Source organism: Leopardus geoffroyi, chromosome B2 (genome assembly GCF_018350155.1).
Source record: "Leopardus geoffroyi isolate Oge1 chromosome B2, O.geoffroyi_Oge1_pat1.0, whole genome shotgun sequence".
Lineage (NCBI taxonomy): Eukaryota > Metazoa > Chordata > Mammalia > Carnivora > Felidae > Leopardus > Leopardus geoffroyi.
Genome location: NC_059332.1, coordinates 15,045,798 through 15,060,398, shown reverse-complemented (window position 1 = coordinate 15,060,398; position 14,601 = coordinate 15,045,798).

Genomic DNA, 14,601 nt, shown 5'->3' with positions numbered 1-14,601 from the left:
AGTGTGGCAAGCACAAAATCCGTATTAGTGAAGAGGTCAGAAGCCGTCAGGATGGACCGTATTTTGTGAGCATGGCTTTCCCAGTGCCCAGTTTTCTCATCAGAGATGCCCTAGGCTGATGGTCATAAAATCCTGCCTAACCAGGGCCAAGTCCTTTAAATCATAGGGATTTACCAATTCTTCTATAGCCCCAACTGCCACCTGGAAACTCAGGCAAAATAACATTCAAGGATGGCAAACCCCATTTGGATCTAATAGTTAGGTCCCAGGTGTAATTTCTCATAATGCCATCGGCACCATTTTGCTACGTTGTTTCAAAGGTGATGTATTAGGAAAACAATCAATCATCACACAACCACCAATACATCTCATCTAGCTCGTGATTACCCGTCTGAGACATGTGCACTAAATCAACTCCATGGCAAGGCCCAGGAGAGACCCAGCAGGCTTACCAGAGCACCCCCAACCCCACTCCCAATTACCTTTTCTGCTTAATTCATTAGCTCCTCTAAACTGGGCTGGACTCAGAACAAGGAGTCCCTTGCTCCCTATTTCTACTCCATTTTGTCCTTTTTCATTGCTGCCTTTTCCAGGTAAGGATAGGGAATCTGTCAGGGATAAAGGTGACTGCATAGTGGGATAGATGGGACTCCAGGGCAACGACCTCTTAGATCCCATGGGCTGTGGCATCCTGATCTTTTAGGGAGCTTGGCCGACCCTGGACACGACCCACTGTGTCTCAGGGTATGCAGAAAAGAGTTAATAGAGCAAGCTTAAACCATAGTCCCTGGAAAGTCCTGCTTACTAGGTTGGTACTTGGGTGGTGTCTGGGAACTTATATCTCAGGAGGGGTCTCACTGCTAAGTGACAAGACTAGCTCACTGTGCCTAAGCTGTTTGTATAAACAATATGGCTTATGCTGAACACCTGCTTTCTTTCTGGGTGTCTGGAATTTTGGCACATGTCAAGCAGAGTCTGTCTACATGATCAGTCCCTAAAAAGACCTGGGCGAGGTTCCTGGGTGGCTCAGTTGGTTGAGTAACTCACTCTTGATCTTGGCTAAGATCATGATCTCGGCTCAGATCATGATCTCACAGTTTGTGGGATCGAGCCCCACCCACATCAGGCCGTGCGCTTAATGGCTCGGAGTCTGTTTGGGATTCTCTCTCTTCCTCTCTCAGTCTCTGCCTCGCTCACGCACTCTCTCCCCCAAATAAATAAATACACATTAAAAAAAAAAAAAAAAAAAAAGACCCTGGGCACAAAGTCTCTAATGAGCTTCCCCCGTAGACAAGACTTCACATCTGTGGTCACAGCCTGTCGCTAGGGGAATGAAGCGTATCCTGTGTAATTCCAAAGGGATTCCTTGGAAGCCTGTGCCTGGTTTCCTCTGTACTTCACCCTGTGTGTCTTTTTCCTCTGCTGATTGCACTTGGTATTCATTTTGATGTAATAAATCAGCCATGAATACAAACATGTGCTGAGTTCTATGAGTCTTCCTAGTGAAGATGATCTTGGGGATCTCCTCTTTGCAGAGTGATAACAATTTATCAACAATTTTGTTACCTCCACCATATATGTAACAATTTAACATCCATCCTTGCACTAGAGGGCAAGGTCCATGAGGTCAGGGGCCATGTTGTGTTCGTCATTCTATCTTTGGCGCTTGGGTATCATTCCTACCACATAAATGATGATTCATGACTTTTTCTGGAAATTAGGATAAACAGAGTGGGAGGAAGAGGTCCTTAGCAGGTGAATTGTGGAAAAGTGGATGCTATGGATCTGAGTCCAAGTTTGATTTCATTTTAGATCATACAGATAAATGCCACATCTTATATTGTATTCCAGGTATAGACCTAGCCCCTATCTCCATGCTATGGAACGTGATTCTAGGTATTTTCACTTATCTATATTTCTGCCTGATGTTGGGTTGAATAGTGTCTCCCCAAAATTCATGTTTTCCCAGAACCTTGGAACGTGACCTTATTTGGAAATAGGGTCGTTGCAGGTATAATTGGTTAAGAGGTTATCATACTGGATTAGGGTGGGTCCTTATCCAATCACTGGGGTCTTTATAAAGAAACAATGCACAGAGACACAGAGAGACACAGAGAAGGTGATGTTAATAAAGACACATTGAGGGAGGGAAGTCAGAGATTGAAGCGACATATCTGTAAGTCAAGGAACACTTAGGATTGTGGGCAACCACTAGAAGTTAGGAGAGATACACGCAACAGATCTTACTCAAGGCTTCTGGGGGCTACCAACATTGCCAACACCTTGATTTTGAACTTCTAGCCTCTGGGCCTGTGAGAGAATTAATTTCTGTGGCCTCAGCGGTACTTGTTATAACAGCCCTAGAAAACTAATACACCCTTTAAATTTTATGTAATGAAGATGCTTACATTCTTTTTTTTCTTTTTCACTTCTAGGGAATTGGCAAGATTCCTTAATCACAGCAGTACAACTTTTATATTTTGTCTTTATAACTTCACATAATTATACATAAATGTACATATTTAAATCTGTAAACATAGGCCTTTATTCCAGCATACAAGTCTTATTTCTAAATGAACATGTCTAGATTGCTTTCTTCAGCCAGCTTTGGAGCTAAAAAAAATTACCAAAATCAATAATCTTGCATGAATCTATCTGTATAGCTATTTTGAACTTAAATATTCCTTATTTGAATATTTCTCCTTTGGAAGAAATGGCACGATACAAATTCAATAAATATATTTTCACAAAAGCGTAGTATAAATATTTTCTCTTCTGAGACATCAGTGAAGCCATGTATAGAGGATAGAAGAAGAATCCCACACATATAACAGTAAGTAGATCAAAATGGATTTCAATCTGTCAAAAATACTTAGGGGCACTTGATCAGTGGCAGGGGGGAGAGGAAAATAAAAGCATACTTATTTTTATCTATTAACGAAGAAAAGCTTACTTAAGGTACTTGGGTAATAAGCAAAATTGGTTAATCAACAATATTTCCTGGATGCTTACTCTGCACTTAAGATAATTATCATTATTATCATTATCATGGGATAATTGCTGATATGGGTTTTTTTTTCTACCCAACTTGCATCACCCAGCTCGGGCTACAGGACATTCCGAATTCAGTCCCTTAAGGAAGAGTTGTTACAGTAGCAATATAAAGAAAAATAAAAGTAGATCTTAGCTTTTGAGTTTCAAAATAGACTTCTGTTTTAAAATGGAGGTTTTATTCTTATTCAAGTACGGTGAGTTCATCCTGATAAGGAGATGCCTGCCATTGAAAAGATAATTTGTTCTATTCACAGATTCCAAGAGAGTAGGGTATGCCATTTAGGGGAAGCAGGGAATGAGGGGAAGATGTAGGCCAGAGCCTTTATGGTGGTTTCTATGGGGGAGGAACAGGAAGGCAGGGTAAGCAGGCTTAGGGTTGGCTCCCTGGAATCATTTCAGTGGGCTTTGGGGGTAGGGTTGTCCTGAGTTGTCTGCACCTCTGCCCTGGGGCGATTACCACAGGGGAATATTGGTCCTGAGGGAGTGAGTCTGATAAAGAAGGTAGTTGGATGTGTGAGCTCTGGATTGCTGCTTTGCACTTGAAAGGCACTCTCCCAGGCAAGTCATTTACTGTCTCTAGGTTTGGCTAATCCTGGGAGGGGCAGTCCCTCTGGGTTAGCAAGGCCCCAAGGTTAAACCGGCATGATTAACATATAATTTTTTTTTAATGTTTGTTTATTATTGAGAGAGAGAAACAGACAGAGTGGGAGGGAGGAGGGACAGAGAGAGAAGGAGACACAGGATCTGAAGCGGGCTTTAGGCTTTGAGCTGTCAGCACAGAGCCCGACGTGGGGCTCAAACTCACCAACTGTGAGATCGTGACCTGAGCCGAAGTGGGACACTTAACTAACCGAGCCACCCAGGCGCCCCTAACTGTTTTCTAAAAGAAAATAATTCTTTTTTAAAAACCCGCACATAACACTTTTACCATACGTGATAAAAATAGCATGAATTCTTTGCTATCATCAATTATCCAGTTAGCATTTATATGTCCTCAGTTACCTGACCACATTTTTCAAAGTTGGTTGGCTCACGTTAGGATACAGTTAAGGCTCAAACGTTGTCCTTGATTGCTCTATCACTTAAGTCTGTTAATTCTAAATTGTCTTCCTTCGGGGTGTTACAGTCTCGATATAAAGATAAGAGTCAAGTTTCAGCTTTATGAGTTTCACAGTAGCCTTTAAGTATTGCCTCAGAGTTAGTCGTTGAAAGTGTCTTGGGCTTTTAATGCCCTGTCGTTTAAGCATTCAGAGCATAGTATTCACCCTAAAAACAGCAGACGTGGAGGAATGTTGGCTGTGCCATGTTGTTTTTCCCTCCCCAGAGGAACTGAAGATGTCTGGAAGCTGGAAGAAGGGCCAAAGGTGGATGAGCGGGCTCCGAGCCTGTTCCTGGTCCGCTCTGCCGTGCCTGCCGGTGGAGGCTGTGTGGAAATACAGCTGAATGTGTTTAGGGATCAGAGGTACGGAAAAGACCAACCTCATGAGGAAATCAGAGGTGATTTATTCAGAGCTTGCTGTAGCGAAAGAGTCGGCCTTGCTGATTTGCATTTTGAAAGACACTCAAAGGCAGGCAGGGACATGAGAAAGCCTGAGAGTAAGAAAAAGGATCCGCTTCAGGTGTGTCCTCATCAGAAGCTGTTGGCCCCGGGAGGCTGGAGGCAGGGTAACTACAAGGGGGGGCTTCCTGTGTGACTGGAAAGGGATACCTATTTGGTTATCTCTGATTGGTCCTGAGTTGGAAGCAGGGACAAACCTTCGCGAAGCTGCCAGTTACCGGACGAGTCCTGGCCATTTGGGGCTAACTGTTAGGTTTCCCGGATTGTTGCCCCAGGTTGCGGTCCGACTTCCGGAAGGTCTGCTTTTGAGCAGGCCGACTTCTGGGGCTGGTCACTGTAGATAAGGGGTTGGTTTCCTGGTCAGGTGCTGCAGGTTGTGGGTCAGAGTCTGAATTTTCTGAATGGTCTGGTCATTGTCTGTTTGTCTATTCAGTCTCTAAAGGGCAGGAAGGACACCTGTGTGCCCTCCGCACGCCGGCCTTGCCGGTTCTCCTGACAATGAGCTGTGACGGGGACGGAGTGGATGCGGCACAGGGCCAGGGAAGACTTTCTGAGTGAGAGGCATGGGGAAATGTCCCAAGTCCCCCTCAGAGAGCCAAGAAAGAGCTGAGAAGGGCCTGCAGGGAGGCCACGTCCTCTGAGTGTAAGAGTAACCTGTGTGGTTCAAGGATTAGAGGCCAGACAGAAACACGAACTCCTCCAAGCTCAGGCTTTGGTCTCTAGTTGTCTTAAAGAAAATATATTCTTCTTTGACATTACAAAGGTTGCATCATTTCCATCTCATGGTAGCCCTGTGTATTGACTACGTGTTTTTTTGTTTTTATGTTTTCGTGTTCTTGATGCTCTGGCGTGTGGGGCCTCCAACCTGGGCCTCCCAGGGCTGGCTAATTCCTAGAGGTAGCAAATAAGTCCCCTGCGAGCTTGCCTTGGATATAAAAACCAACCGGTGCCACAACACTCTAACCATCTCCTTTATCAAATTCTCAAACACCAAGCCAATTTTTCCCTGCCCTAAATCACTCCAGGGCTAGATATGGGACAACTAAGGACCACTCCTAAAGCCCAGAGCCCGCTGAAGTTATTCAAACTATCCAGTCCCACCATGTGGGAAGGGAAGGGGGAAAAAGAGAAGTTACGAAGAGGGAGGGAGGCAAACCACAAGAAACTCTTGGATACTGAGAATAAACTGAGGGCGGATGGGGGTGGGGGAGAGGGGAAAGCGGGTGATGGGCATGGAGGAGGGCACCTGTTGGGATGAGCACTGGGTGTTGTATGGAAACCAACTTGACAACAAATTATATTAAAAAATAAATTAAAAATATTGTATTGGTTTTACTTGGAAAAAACCAAACACTACCCAGCCCCAAACTTACTCAGCATATGTACCCTGCCTTGCCCACTCCTTCCTGTGAAAACCCCAACAGAGGCCCTAAGCTATGCTCTCCCTTCTCACCCCTCTTCTGTCCCCTGACTGTCCCTGGTGCTTCTCCATGTGTCCCTGTGTGACATACCTCCTGTTCCTAGGGCTCTGTGAGCATAAACTTCTTTCTTCATTACAATAATCTCTGTGTCTGCATGTCTTACCGTATCTGATGAAAACAAATGAGAGTATTTGTCAACACACCCCCCCTCAAAGGGTTTCACTATCCCCGTTGAAAGATGAGTAAGCCTGCGTGACTCAGTCAGTTGAGCGTCAGACTCTTGATTCGGGCTCAGTCGTGATCCCGGGGTCCTGAGATGGGGCTTTGTGCTGGGCGTAGAGCCTGCTTGGGATTTTCTCTCTCTCTCCCTCTCTCTCTGCACCTCCCCTGCTTTCTCTCTCCATCTCTCTCAAGAAAATAAAAAATAAAAACAACAAAGATGAGCAAACCGAGACTTGGAGCCGTTTAGTGTCTGCTAAGCTGGTGAGGTGTGGAACTGGAATCCAAATCCAGACCCTTCTCTCAATTTATGCGTGTTACACAGAGGACAGCCTCCATCAAGGTTCCCACAGAGATAGGCCCTCTCTCTCTCTATCTCTCTCTCTCTCAATCTCTCACTCTTCTATGTCTCAAAGCTCTGATGAAAGTCACATCCTCTGGGCCCACTGAGGGCCACCAGCAGGGACGGGTGAGCACAAATCCATTGCACATTCCTATCTCCTTGGGTCCTCGGGTTCCTTCCTCAGTGTGATAGGGAGGAATTTCTGGCATGTCAGCTTCCTTGGGTCAAGTCTGCCCCTGGCTTCAGGTTTTAGTCAGGCCAGTGGGCAGGCAGTGAGAGTCCCTCCTAGCGGCAGAGACTGTAGGCACCATGCATAGGAATCGCAGGTAAGGATTGTCACCATATAGATGACATCAGCGCTGAGCTCTTCCCTTTCGGGATAAGTCTCTTGGGGATCTGTGTCCACACTCACTCCCCAAGGGTTCAGAACCTCCACAAACCAGGCTTTCCTTTTGCTGTGAGACTCGGTTTTTCCTGGAACTGTCTTCTTAATTGGCTCCCGAGGGGCACGGGGGGCCCCGACTCCATGTGGGTTTGGGGGTGCGATAGAGGAGTGGGGCAGGAGGGCAGTTGCCAGAAGAGCAGGCAAGGTAGGGTCAGCCTCATTACGCGGGGAGGATGGTTGCTTCTCCTGGAGAAGGAGACTCAGAAGTTTTGGAGGTTTAAGTACTCAGCATCATCCAAATTTCCAACAACCATATTTTAAGTCTTTCTTGTTATTGTTTTGGTAATTCTGATTTTTTGAGGGGCCATTTTTGGGGTCGTATCTGATTAGAAGATTATTAGTTTTACCTTACATTATGACTAATAAAGACCATGTGCAAGAGAAGCAACAACTCTGTCATTTTCTTGTTATGCCCCCGGTCTAATGTCTTAAAAAGCATTTTTTTTTTTTTAAAGTTTATTTACTTATTTTGAGAGAAAGAGAGAGAGAGAGTGCACATGCACGTGTGTGTGCACGCGTGAATGAGTAGAGGAAGGGCAGAGAGAGAGGGAGAGAGAGAATCCCAAGCAAGCTCCGTGCTGTCAGTGCAGAGCCTGACTCGGGGCTCGAACTCATGAGCAGTGGGATCATGACCTGAGCTGAAATCAAGAGTCCAACACTTTGACCGACTGAGCCCCCCAGGCGCCCCATGAGTAGCATCTTTCATCTGAAGTTTACTCGTGGGCGGGTGTTTCAGCTTGCTAAAGCTTCTGTAGCAAAATACCACAGACAGAGTGGCTTAAATAAAAAGAAATTGGTTGTCTCACAGTCTGGAGGCTGGAGCTAAAACCAAGATGTCAGTAGGGTTGGTTCCTTCTGGAGGCTGTAAGGGAGAATCCGTTCTATGCCTTTCTTCTTGGCTGGCAGAGGACTGTTTCTCCCTTCCCCTTCTTTACATGGTCTTCCCTCCGAGTTTGTCTATGTCCAGAGTTCTTGTAATACAAATGCCAGTCGTGTTGGATTACAGCCCACACCAATAGCCTCGCTTCGACTTGGCTCCCTCTGTAAAGACCCTATCTCCAAGTAAGGTGACATTCTGAGAGATGGGGGGTTAGGACTTCCCACACATGGATTTTGGGAATGACAAATTCTATCCATAACAAAAGATGTCTTCTTAAGTAAAGATCAGTTTACTTACTATAATTTTCTTAAGTTGATTTATTTTCAGAGGATGAGAGCAGGGGAGGAGCAGAGAAAGAGGGAGAGAGGGAGAATTCCAAGTAGGCTCCACACTGTCAGTGCAGAACCCAGTGTAGGGCTTGAACTCATGAACTGTGATAGCACGACCCAAGCCGACACCCAAGAGTCGGAGGCTTAACTGACCGAGCCACTCAGGCGCCTTGCATAAGATTATTCTTGACTTGACTTACCTAGCACGGGTAAACTGTAATTCACAGCAATTCTCTGAAAGTGAATGAGGCTACCACAAATCCTGGTTGTGGCAGAAATCCTACTTTTCCTTCATGATCCCTTACCTACTACATACAGCACGTGATCTTACTGCCTGTGGGCCCAGCTGGGGCAGAGCAAAGCCATATGCTAAACATTAGTAAGGTTTCAGTTCTTCTTTACAATTACTCACGTTCTAGTATTTTCTTCCAACTTTGGAGACACTACTTTACTGGTGTCTTTCTGGTCCAAATCAAGAGATCTGTAGGGGTGCCTGGGTGGCTCAGTCCATTAAGCGTCCGACTTCGGCTCAGGTCATGATCTCACGGTTTGTGAGTTCGAGCCCCTCGTCGGGCTCTGTGCTGACAGCTCGGAGCCTGGAGCCTGCTTGGGAATCTGTGTCTCCCTCTCTCTCTGCCCCACCCCCGCTCAAGCTCGACCTCTCTCTCTCTCACAAATAAATAAACATTAAAAAAAGAAAACACATGAAGGGACCTCTAACTTGAAAAAACGAGGGTAAATTTGGAGAGAATGAAAGAATCCTGGCTGTAGGAGGTCATTAGCTAGCTGTTACAATTAATCATAAAAGAGGTATCCCTCCACTTGGCGTATGAGAGTTGTGACCATTGGTTTAAAGGAGGTGAAGAGTTGGTCAGTAGCATGATTATCTAAATGGGTCCTCAGTCAAAGTAATTTCCAATTGCTGAGTAATATTCTCCCACAACCCCTTGCACAGCTGAGCAAGCTTAGGTTGACTGAATATATGCACATCACTTTACTAATAAACAAATAGCATTATTTGATGGAATACATTATTACATGATCAAATTCTGAAACTTCAAATCTGAAAACAACAAATTAAAGCCAGTATTCTGCTAACGCAACAACGGCTTTTGGTATTGTGTGACGTTAGGAAAATACCAACAATTTATTCAATTTATTCATTTTTTTTCCAACCATCGGGTTTCTATGCTGAGAAGTGCTGTTTTTGGCTATTGTCCTATGGGATAGTTTTTTATAAATAATTTTGGATTGTTTTTGTTTATCCCAGTGGTTCCCCAATTGTAGCATGCATCAGAATCACTGGAGAGCTTGTAAAAAAAACAGATCGCCAGACCCGACTCCCCTCTGATTCGGCAGGTCAAGGGATGGGGTGGGTAGGAACTTGTGTTTTTAACAAGTTCCCGAGTGAGAACTGCTGCTCTAGTGCATTCTGTTTCCTTTACTTGTAGATGGGTTTTGATAACTTTTTATCTAAAACTGAAGCAATTGGGAGAGCTTAACAGCACACTATTTTATATTCTTTAAAAAAATGTTTACGTAATCGCCATTTCCAACGTGGGGCTCGAACTCATGACTCCAAGATCAAGAGTCACATGCTCTTATGTTAATTTTTGAGAGGGCAGGAGGTGGGGGGGGGGGGAGGAGCAGAGAGAGAGGGAGACAAAATCTGAAGCAGGCTCCAGGCTGTCAGCACAGAGCCTGACGTGGGGCTTGAACTCACAAACCATGAAATCATGACCTGAGCCCAAGTCAGACGTTTAACCAACTGAGCCACCCAGGTGCCCTAAGAGTCACATGTTCTTTTGACTGACCAGCCAGGCGCCCCTGAAAATATTGCTTTTGATTAATGCTACATGAAGGTGTAATTATATTGGTAATTATTAAGTTATAAGATTTTTCATTTGTATTGATCTAAATTCCTCACATTGGACTTGCCACGCATTTTCTTGGAGTAGAGATAAATATATGTCATCAGCACTATCTTGAGTATGGTTTAGGGAATTATGGATAATGTTAACTTTAATATACATTTCTGCACCATTAGCTTGTCAAAGGAGGATTTAGAACTGTTCCTTGTTTATTTAAAAACTGACATTTTATGCCCATTTCTAGGCAGAAGATGTTGCTTTCTTAATAGTTCTTATAAAATTTATTTCTTATTTAAAAAAATTGATTATATGATATCTCTAGGTAGCATAAAGTTTATTAAGCATCAGTTATCGGGGTTCCTGGGTGGCTCGGTTGATTAAGTGTCCAACTCTTGATTTTGGCTCAGCTCTTGATCTCATGGTTTGTGAGATTAGGTCCTGTGTCAGGGCTCTGTGTTGTCAGGTGAGATTCTGTCTCTCCCTCTCTCTTTCTGTCCCTCTCCCACACATGGTCTATCTCTCTCTCTCTCAAAATAAATAAATAAACATTAAAAAAACCCCACTAATTATAATTTTTGAGGTAAAATTATTGCTATTACATTAATGCTCAGTAAGATTTTCCCATTAGTATTGTAAGTAATAAGAAATAATTTATAAAATAAATAATAAAATTTTTTTAAATTTAACTTTATTTTTTATTTTTTAAAATTTACATCCAAATTAGTTAGCATATAGTGAAGCAATGATTTCAGCAGATTCCTTAATGACTCTTACCCATTTAACCCATTCCCCCCTCCCACAACCCCTCCAGCAACCTTCAGTTTGTTCTCCATATTTATGAGTCTCTTTTGTTTTGTCCCCCTCCCTGTTTTTATATTATTTTTGTTGCCCTTCTCTTATGTTCATCTGTTTTGTCTCTTAAAGTCCTCATATGAGTGAAGTCATATGATTTTTGTCTTTCTCTGATTGACTAATTTCACTTAGCATAATACCCTCCAGTTCCATCCACGTAGTTGCAAATGGCAAGCTTTCATTCTTTTTGATTGCTGAGTAATACTCCATTGTGTATATATATATATATATATATATATATATATATATATATACATCTTCTTCATCTGTTCATCCATTGATGGACATTTGGGCTCTTTCCAGACTTTGGCTATTGTCGATAGTGCTGCTATAAACATGGGGGTGCATGTGTCCCTTCGAAACAGTACACCTGTATCCCTTGGATAAATGCCTAGTAGTGCAATTGCTGGGTCGTAGGGTAGTTCTATTTTTAGTTTTTTGAGGAACCTCCATCCTGTTTTCCAGAGTGGCTGCACCAGCTTGCATTCCCACCAGCAAAGCAAAAGAGATCCTCTCTCTCTGCATCCTCGCCAACATCTGTCATTGCCTGAGTTGTTCATGTGAGCCATTCTGACAGGTGTAAGGTGGTATCTCATTGTGGTTTTGATTTGTATTTCCCCGATAATGAGTGATGTGGAGCATTTTTTCATGTGTCGGTTGACCATCTGGATGTCTTCTTTGGAGAAGTGTCTATTCATGTCTTTCACCCATTTCATCACTGGATTATTTGTTTTTTGGGTGTTGAGTTTGATAAGTTCTTTGTAGATTTTGGATACTAACCCTTTACCTGGTATGTCATTTGCAAATATTTTCTCCCATTCTGTCAGTTGCCTTTTAGTTTTGCTGATTGTTTCCTTTGCTGTGCAGAAGCTTTTTATTTTGATGAGGTCCCAGTAGTTCCATTTTTGCTTTTGTTTCCCTTACCTCCAGAGATGCGTTGAGTAAGAAATTGCTGTGGCCAAGATCAAAGAGGTTTTGCCTGCTTTCTCCTCGAGGATTTTGATGGCTTCCTGTCTTACATTGAGGTCTTTCATCCATTTTGAGTTTATTTTTGTGTAAGAAAGTGGTTCAGGTTCATTCTTCTGCATGTCCCTGTCCAGTTTTCCCAGCACCACTTGCTGAAGAGACTGTCTTTATTCCATCGGATATCCTTTCCTGCTTTGTCCAAGATTAGTTGGCCATACGTTTGTGGGTCCATTTCTGGGTTCTCTATTCTGTTCCATTGATCTGAGTGTCTGTTCTTGTGCCAATATAATAAAAAAATTTTAAGTATTACTGTTAATCCAAACAACATGAGAACTTTTAGTCTTTTATTGATTCAGAGATTTTTAAAAAAATGATTATATAGCAATTACAGATGTAATGGGACCACCAATTTGTTCAGAATTTAATTTTTTTAGTACAGAGTCTAATTTGCTCAAAATTTGAGGCAAATCTCAGGGCATCTGGGTGGCTCAGTTGGTTAAATGTCTGCCTTCAGCTCAGGTCACGATCTCACGGTTTGTGAGTTCAAGCCCCACATGGGGCTCTCTGTTGTCCCACACGCAGCCTGCTTCAGATCCTCTCTCCCCCTCACTCTGCCCCTCCCCCCATTGTGCATGCCAGCTCTCTCTCAAAAATAAATAAATAAAAACTTTTAAAAAATTTGAGGCAAATCTCAAGAATTGACAAAGTGGGTAAAAAACACGTGCATTTTGAATAATTCCAAAATAATTACATACTTCTGATCCTTGCTTACTGTCTTGTTAGTAAAGAAATTGAGATTCTCTTATGTCTGCTTCTACTTCAATTATTTTATTCATTTATTAATATACTTCATTTATTGTATTCATTCTACCATAGTCCTGCCTATGGTAGGACATTTTGAATGCTCCAGATCGCTAAAACTCACAGTGTCGAAAATTAATATAATTCTAGCAAGTTGAACCATCCTCCAAAACAACAAAATCAAGAAATGGTTCCTTGGTACCTGTTTTTTTTTTTTTCCCTCTCCAAAAAATAGATCTTTGGAAAATTTGGCTGTATTTACACACTAAATTTAGTTGAACTCTTTGAAAATATTTTGAGTTGTATAAGCAAGGCAAGGAAAATATACAGGTTCTTTAATTTATCTACTTAATTATTTTCCTAAGTGGCTCAAGCGTTTAGTAACTTAATTTTGCATCTTAATATTATGTCATAAGTCCAAAAGTTGCTTGATGCCTACATTATATTCCACGGAAAACTTTTCCACATTAAAACTTAAAAAAAAATTCTTATTGGTTAAAAAAGTTACGACAATATTAATTACTTTAATGAAGTTAGCTATAGAGGGGTTTATAATTCAGGTTTGAGATTCCCTATGTTGTCTATGGTCAAAAATTATAATTTATATACCATATTCATTGAGACTTTTCCAAAAATGGAATCATACTAGTCTTATTACTTTGTAGTTTGATTTTCTTTTCCACTTAGCATTATACCTTGGACAGACCTTCAGATCAATATATATTGTCCTAATTTATTACTTTTCATTGCTGTGTATTATACCATTCTTATAGCCCATGAATTTTTGGATGACTTTAGAATGAGTTTAATGAGTTTCTCAGAAAGTTATCTTCAAGCTCAGGTCACGATCTCACAGTTTGTGAGTTCAAGCCCTGCATGGAGCTCTGTGCTGACAGCTCAGAGCCTGGAGCCTGCTTCGGATTCTGTGTCTCCCTCTCTCTGCTCCTCCCCTGATCACACACACTGTCTCTCTCAAAAATAAATAAATGTTAAAAAAAATTAAAAAAAAAAAAAAGAATTTCAAGTTGTGAGAACATCAAGTGCAAAGGCCCCGAGGTAGGAGTTTGCTTTGTTTGTGTGAGGAACAGCAAGGAGGCCAGTGTGAATGGAACAGAGTAACGGGGAGAGTTAGCAGAAGAGGAGATTTAGAGAGGCCTGTGTGGACCCTTACCAAGCCATTAGGCTTGTATCTGAGTGAGAGGGGACGTCCCTGGATGGTTTTGAGCCGAATGACACAATCTGACTCACCTTTAAATTTTTTTTTTTTTCAACGTTTATTTATTTTTGGGACAGAGAGAGACAGAGCATGAACGGGGGAGGGGCAGAGAGAGAGGGAGACACAGAATCAGAAACAGGCTCCAGGCTCTGAGCCATCAGCCCAGAGCCCGACGCGGGGCTCGAACTCACGGACGGCGAGATCGTGACCTGGCTGAAGTCGGACGCTTAACCGACTGCGCCACCCAGGCGCCCCCTGACTCACCTTTAAAAGTAGCCCCCTATCTGCTGTGTGGTGAGGAGATTGTAGTGGGAAAGCAGGGAGACCAACTTGGAGGACATACAGGAATCCAGGGGAGAGATGATGGTGTCTAAGAGCCCATCAGGCGACGGTGGATATAGTGAGAAGTGGTCAGATTTGGGGTGCATTTTGTCACTGGAAGCAGATTTGCTGTTGGCTTTGTTCAGGTGAGCACCGTGACAGAAAGAAAAGAAGTCCGGGGCGCCTGGGTGGTTCAGTCGGTGAAGCGTCCAACTTCAGCTCAGGTCATGACCTCACGGTCCGTGGGTTCGAGCCCCGCGTCGGGCTCCGTGCTGACAGCTCAGAGCCTGGAGCCCGTATCAGAGTCTGTGTCTCCCTCTCTCTC